Here is a 7,500-nt window from a genome sequence, read left to right as displayed (position 1 = left end):
GTAATTACTTTGGCCAATCACAAAGGGCGGAGCTAATCCAATAAACCAATCAAAACTTGAAGTAATTACACGTAGACGACGCAAAGAGCGGAAAAATATGCACGTGCGAGCCACGACTGGCTTTGGTTTCACTTCTGATTAGTTGAAAAAGTGGCGCGAGAACTTTGAACCAATCACTGATTGAAGTAATGCAAAACCGAAGCAATGTGCTAATTACTTTCCGAACTCAATTGAAAACCGCTTTATGGGCTTTTGGTTAAGGTTTATTCATTTAACACTACAATCATTCATTTACACTGACGAAACATTTGTTCATAAATAACAACATAAGTTATTAAAAATGCTACATTAGTTTCAGCTTTTTTACATATAACAAATTTAAGTTAAACTACGGAATACACTAAAAAATAGCTAGTGGTGATTGGTGTTACCCACAAATTTGGTTTTATCAACAAAGTTGATAATGTAAATTGACCACCGTACAGGGATTCTAAAAGCTGACGTATCGTGCGTTAGCCCTTCGTCAGAGCGAATCCAAATCCGATTCTCTCTGAGGAAGGGCTAACGCTCGAAACGTCAGCTTTTAGAATCCCTGTACGGTGGTCAATTTACATTATCAACTCCGTTGACAAAACCAAATTTTTGTGTACTACTTCCTCACCGACGCAGCACCACAGTTTCTTTGGAAACTACCCCCTTTATTCAGTGATTGATGTTAGTTCAGCAATGTGATATGAAGTACACAACAGATCTGGTGGCATACATGTGGTTATGCTCTTGACTACAAGTTATAGTCAGTACCCACTCTAATACACTACACAAAGGACGGCCACAACACAGGGAATTCCATCCCGTACTCTTCGTGAACAGTGTGTGGGTTGGCCGAATTTAATTCTCCTCTAAGAAAAATTATCCGTCTAAGACGGTTATTTCGTCTGCAATTCGTTTGTTTGTTTGTTATTTGTTTGAGCAGGTTAAAGTTTTGGCAGCTATTCAGCTGATGTGGACCTGCTATACTCACCCACCCATATACTCACAGAGGACAGCCACAACACCGGGAACTCCATCCCCTACTCTTCTCGAATAGTGTGTGGGTTCTTTAACGTCCCACAGGGAACTAATGAACATGGAAGATATCTGTGAGACGGCGCCTACGGTTTATAGTCCTTATCCGAGAAGACTTGAAAGTCTAACCATTTGTGGGCACTTTCTCCTCAGTTATTTAAAGACCTTGAGTGTTGGTCCGGCCGGAGTCGAACTCACGACCTCCCAGATGGCAGCCCGATGCTTAACCAACTGAGCCACCGGTGCGCGGTCCAGATATAAATCCGACGTTTAGACGAATTCGTCTCCAGCTCATTCGTCTGTTAGAACGTCTTCCAGACGAGTAGACAGGCGAATATATCGAAGACGTCCATAGTTCATCTATTAAAACTCCGGATTTATATTTAAACGAATTGCAGACGAAATATTCGTCTTACACCTCATTCACACTAACCAGACGTGGTTGAGTTTAACAAAATGAAAGTCAGTGAGAAAAATGTAGGGCCGGTTTTTACATGAGATTTAGGTGAGTTTCTAGACATGTTTTGATCTGTGCTAAATTTGTAGTCAAGAAAAATCAGTATTCATGATTTAAGAAGAAAACCCTTTGAAACCGTGTTTGACAAAACATATTCAAAACATGGTTAAGGTTTGGTGTAAGCGGGGCATTAGACGGATAATTTGGCTGAGACAAGTTATTCGTCTCTAGTCTAAATTCGGCCCGCAAGGGGCCGGTTGTGAAACGGGGTACAGAGCGTGTTCACTCACGTGACCAACTGCCATATTGGATTACCGAAACAAAAGAAAGCATGTGCATAAAAATAGAGTTCAATTCCCTGCGGATTAGTTTGGTACACCATTATGGCCGCCGTGACGTCATGTGAAAACGCCCTATACGGTTCATAGTCCTGTATAATCAAGAAGAGGACAGACGAATGTAAAAGGTGAAGTCACTTTGTTTATAAATTTCCTTTAGAACTTCCCCTAAGAATCTTGTTGAATTTTTATGCAGCATTTAATCTGGCTTAGTGTTTGGCTTTCTTTTAATTCTTGTACTTACCGACGCAGTGCACTTTGCCGTGACCCGTATAACCTTCTTTACACACACAGCTGTATGACCCATCCGTATTGACACAGTTTGCACGAGAAGTTCAAGCATTGCTATGAGTGCTGCACTCATCCATATCTGTAGGTTAGAAAACAAAGTAACTCGATATCATTTAATCAGTATACTGTGTAGCCTTCCCAATCAGTAGAGCATTTGTGGTTGTTTATCCAAAGCCTTATACTTCAGTTATTAAAGCTATAATAATTATTTACCTCATTGTTTCTGTCAAGCCTTAACATTGATGACTCGGTCATACTCGAAGCCATCCAGCGGATTTTGTTCCGAGTATGCGCGAATATATCCGCATCACCGCCGCACCGGTACCATTTATTGGAAGGAAAATTCACCATTTTGCCATAAGAGCCAGGAGAAACGAACGTCAAACCCTCGCCTCCCACCAATGTGGCCCGGGCTCGATTCCTGGTCTCGGCGTCACATTTGCGTTGAGTTTTGTCGTTGGTTCTCTCTTTGCTCCTAGAGGTTTTTCTCAGGGTACTCCGGATTTCCCGCTTCCATAAAAACCAACACTGCCAATTTTTCAATACGATCTGGAATGCACCTGCATATGTTGAACGAGCTCCTGAGCGCTCTTAAATGGGACCAAAGACTTAAGAAAGATCACAACAGTGTTCAAGAACTTAAAAAGGAACCAGGAAAGTTAGAGATGAGAGCAACAAGTAAGACTTTGTGTGATAAATTTTCAAAGAATTTCGCCCTCCTAACGACTGTATTTCAGTTTACAACTTGAAAGCAAAACTATAACATTTATGTCCAGAAATGCAAGTAATAGGACATTTGTATGATGACGCCATTTGACCACAAGTACCAGAATCGTTTAGGTTTTGCTTGTCTCATGCTAACACAAAATTTAAATAAGAAAAGAAACTGAAATTGTGGTAGCTGTACTCAAGTGACGCTATCGTGAAAGTTGCCTATTTGACGCAAACCCAATTTTGATATCTCTTTAATTTTGATGTCTCTTTAAGTTTAAGCATTTCTACCGTGCCAGCAGAGCCTTTCTTAGCTCAACGAGAAAGAAAGGACTCTGCAGAAATCGTGTAAAGTATTTATTGTGTATGCGCAAGCTGTTGCTTTGAAACAGTTACAAACTTAGGCCAAGTCTCGATCGCACTCCAAGCCGCCATATTGAGTTTCGTAGTGAAGGCTCGATTTTGACCTTCGCCTTGTTAAAAATATGATGCGCGCGCTTCCTAAACCGGTTTGACCGGAGTGGCTAGCCCAGAAACTTAGGCTGCGGCGACTTAAAGACTTCACACGATTTCTGCAGAGCCTCACTTGCCTGCCCTCTGGTAAGAGTTAGAGAGGCTCTGCTCGCAGAGTGATGCATTTCCTACCTATTTTTGACAATAAGGTACAGTACTGTAAGGGTAAAGGTTAGCGTTATTTATGGGTCAGCGTAAACACAGCAGTTTATCCTTACTTGAGGAGCAGCATTTGGGGGACACTTTCTGACGTTACTGAATTGTCTGTTCAAAAGTAAAACACAAACAGCAGTGATAAACATATTGAACTTTTTCATTTTGATGACGTTTCGTATGTGCTCTTCATACATTTTCAAAAGTAACCGTTGAAATTTAAAACAGCTATTTATATATAACAAAAAGGATGAGAGGACTGGAACCTAGATTAAGCAAATACTTAACAGTAAAAATATACAATAATAATAATTATAATAATAATAGAAACAGAAAAGATTAATAAAGCATCAGCTTTTCACTTCCGACGTTGACGTTGAAAGCTGGTACATTTAATTACTTATAATCCCCTCAATTACCAACGGTTAAACCATAAAACTTAGCAGATATTCGAAAGTTGGCCATTTCATGACAACTGCTGATTATGAGCTGTCACGCGACCATTTAACACGAAAACGAGGCTGAAGATGAAAGCACTAATTCGCGGTCATGCTTGTTCGCAAATTGGCATTTTAAAATTGTCATGACAAGATTTGATTTTTCACCATCTCAAAAACGGTAGTTCTAAATGATCTTACAATCACAATGAGCACATAATGATGAATAGGATAAGTACGAAGGCTCTTTAATTTGGAGTAAGTGACCCTTGAATTATTATGGTACGCACATTTTAAGCTTGTCTTAAATTTTTTGCGTTTCTCTAGTATAACAAGGTTAGTTTTTATTTGAATCCGATAACTAATACTTGACGGTGGTGCTTTATTGGTGTGGAGATTGTGGTCGAGCAACTCAAGTTATAAGTCAGTGGTAATTAGCATCAGATTACTGAGCCGCTATCTTTACTGTCAGAGAATGTAGTGAAGCCATGGAAAAGTTAGTTGCTCCAGTCGTTCATGCTGAACTCTCCAAATTCAATAAAAATTTTGTTGCAAAGCCAGTAGTTATTGTTATTTCGCCATTAGTGAGATTAATAGAAAATTCCCTGAAAGGGTTACGAATCAAAACTGGCTCCGTTGGCAAGGACAGTCTTGCGATCGAGAATGGACAGTGTAGCGTTAGGTTAACATCGCTGGAATACCAACTGCAAAATGGAAGGTGGAGAAATATGCTGTCTTCCGAAGTTTACAAGAAAAATTTGATAGAAATCGTTGTATACGAGTAGACGAAGCTTACTGTATTAGGTATATTCATTTGTCTCAGGCTTCTTTTTATTGTTACGGTATCTTGGAATCTTGATCACATCTAATTAAATAATACATGTACATGTATGTGCTTGATCGCATTTAGCGGTGAGTCAGAATAGAGGATGCATACTTTATTAAAAGGTCAATGAAGAGTGGCAGCTATAGGCTGATGTGGACCTTAAAACTAATACAGTTAAAACTACATAAATTCACATTACTATTAAAAACTATATCTACAAGACAAATAATAGTTATTAAAACTACTAAAATTACATAGCTATTTTAAATAGGGTATACAATACAAATATATATAAACAACAAAACAACAATAATCACGAGGCTGATCATTACTTTTTAAATATAAATAAAATAGTCTAAATTCTTAATTGAATTAACAAAAGTTCCCTTTATAAAACTTACCTGATCAAGATAACATTTCTTCAAGGCTAACTTAAATTTATTTACATTATCTATATCTCTTGTTTCGTTATTGAGACTATACCAAAGAATGGGTCTGTGAGTGGAATTGCTGTGCACTACTTTGAACATTTCCACACCCAAGGGTTGTTTATACTTAAATGCTATATTGTGCCATTTTACTAGGCTAAGAATTTGATGATCCATATATTTGTTGTTAGGAATATTATGGATAATTCGTGCTGCCTTGATATGAGATTTCTCAATGTCATCAAATAGAGTAACAGAGCAGCTCTCCCAAACTGACAGAGCGTATGTGATACTGGGCAGAAACCTTTTGTAATAGATGGTTTCCAATTGTTTTCTTGGCAAGAATTTTCTCTTCGTCAACATAGCTAGTTGAGCCGAGAATGATTTGGATATTTTTTCAATATTATGGTCCCAAGAAAGTTGTTTATTGGCTATGAGTAATCCCAGCGAATTCACCACTTTAGAATGATTAATGACTAGATTTCCACAACATACTTGTTGTAAAGGACCAATAAATTCCTTTCTAGAGATGATCATATCCTGGCATTTCTTTGTGTGTATAGTGAGTCTATTTAATTCACATCATAGACAAATATCAGCGAGAATGACATTCAGTAGTTGAATAACATTGTCAGTTGTTTCACCAATCACGAAAGCGGTGGTGTCATCTGCATATAGATAGAGTTGACCCATAGAAACATTGTCAGCGAAATCATTAACATAAATCAAAAACAGTCATGGCCCTAAAAGAGATCCCGGTGGGACTCCATAGGCATCTAATTAGGGTCAAACCTGGACATAAGTGCATAGGACACGAAACTGAGTTTAGAGTTTACCCCATTTGCTTCAACAAATTGTTGACCTTTTTCAATTTAACTATTTAGCAACAGCAATAAATTCCCATAAAAACCGCAGGCTTGAACTTTATAACTCAAAACTTCATGATCTACTGAATAACCCCTATGACTTTCCCATCGTCAATGTTTAACTTCCAAGTTTCAGTCAAATATAACAAAAGAGACCCAGTAGATAATCCTTTTTATAACCCCACTAGTGATTTATGTACTTTCTCCAAGTGAGAATCTATATTATTGCATATACATCATGTAACTGACTGCATGATTTTGCTGGGAATAGAAGATGAGTTAGTGGCCTGTAATTTGAGCAATCATCCTTGCTACCACCTTTCCACAGAACTTTAACTTTTCCAATCTTCCATTGAGAGGGATAGAGACCTGTCTCATAACATTGCCTACTCAAATTAGCAATACAGGGACTAAATCCCTCAGCGACCAACTGGATCTCTCTACCCGAAAAATTGCCTGCGCCCCTTGAGCCTTCTTCACATTGATCTGCTTGAAATTAGTTTCAAAGGCTTTTACTCTTTGCATGATATCTATTGACAACAATAGTAAGAAGCTTAATAGAAATACAGAAATAACAAGGGTATATAAATGTGGTCTTGACGTGATGTCACGTGTACTCATTGCAACAAGTACAGATAATCTTTTAGTTCATGATCTGTTCCAAAACCAAAAGTTCAACATTTCTCTTGGTCTGGAGGCAACGTGAGTCTTTGTGAAGACACAAGTAAGAAGTCTGGGAATGTACTCACATTTACTGAGCCAGAAGAGAATAGTTCTTTCACTGTTATGTTACCTTCATTCTCGATCGCAAGATTGTCCTCGCCATTAGAGCTAGTTTTGATTCCTAACGCTTGTAGGGAATTTTTCTGGTCTTCTATTAAGCTCATTAATGGCGAAATAACAATTACTGGCTTCGCAGGAAAAGTGTTGTTGAATTTGGAAAGTTCAGCGTCAACCACCGAAGCAATCTGGAATATGAGCGACTTGCCAAACCCCGTTGGCAAGCTTACCAAGACATCTTCCATGGAGATAAAAGCCTTTATCGCCTTTTTCTGTTGTGGGAAATGTTTAGAGATCCCAATTACGCGGCAAACTTTCTCCAAACCACAGTCAACATCTACATCAAGATTTCTGGCAGCTTCCGACATGTTTTCACTGAGGCACATTCCTTAAATTCCTCAGGTTTGTGAAAGTGTAACATTCCCTGTTATTGGTGGAAATTAGACAATCTATGTGACGTCAGGAACAAGCTTTCCTTAGGACGGAGAAGGGAGTAGGGTGCGGATTAGGGAGTAGGGAGTAGTAGTGCGGGAGTAGGGAGAAGGGAGTAGAGTGCGTGACACGAACGATCTGGACCCTAACAGTGGAGATGCGGTCAGGGAAAACTGATTTCGTGCTAAATTTTTCCCCGACGA

This window comes from Montipora foliosa, chromosome 7 (assembly GCF_036669935.1).
Source record: "Montipora foliosa isolate CH-2021 chromosome 7, ASM3666993v2, whole genome shotgun sequence".
In the NCBI taxonomy this organism is placed as follows: domain Eukaryota; kingdom Metazoa; phylum Cnidaria; class Anthozoa; order Scleractinia; family Acroporidae; genus Montipora; species Montipora foliosa.
This window is presented reverse-complemented; position numbering follows the sequence as displayed.